The sequence below is a fragment of the Eimeria mitis genome, genomic scaffold (genome assembly GCF_000499745.2).
Source record: "Eimeria mitis Houghton genomic scaffold, Emh_scaff1314, whole genome shotgun sequence".
NCBI classification, from domain to species: Eukaryota; Apicomplexa; class Conoidasida; order Eucoccidiorida; family Eimeriidae; genus Eimeria; species Eimeria mitis.
This window is the reverse complement of record NW_013568730.1, coordinates 5212-5430: the sequence shown is the minus strand read 5'-3', so window position 1 is coordinate 5430 and position 219 is coordinate 5212. Positions and strand designations below refer to the sequence as shown.

The following is a 219-nucleotide window of genomic DNA, read 5'->3' as shown; positions in this document are numbered from 1 at the left end:
TATATAAAAAAACAAAATATATTTATTTATTTTTATTTATATAAATAAACAAAAAAAAAAAAAAAACAACAAATGACAGTCTTACATAAACCCTAAACCCTAAACCCTAAACCCCAAAAGACCCTAAACCCTAAACCCCAAACCCTAAACCCTAAACCCTAAAGACCCTAAACCCTAAAGACCCTAAACCCTAAACCCTAAACCCTAAACCCTCGACTC

At 31.5% G+C, this 219-nt stretch overlaps 1 protein-coding gene across 1 annotated transcript in view; it reads right to left on the bottom strand.

The window, feature by feature from the left end:
* EMH_0034430 (centrosomal protein, putative) overlaps window positions 1–219 on the bottom strand; it is a gene marked incomplete at both ends in the record, with an annotated part of 11073 nt that overhangs the window by 6771 nt on the left and 4083 nt on the right. The gene's annotated exons all lie outside the window — the stretch shown is intronic.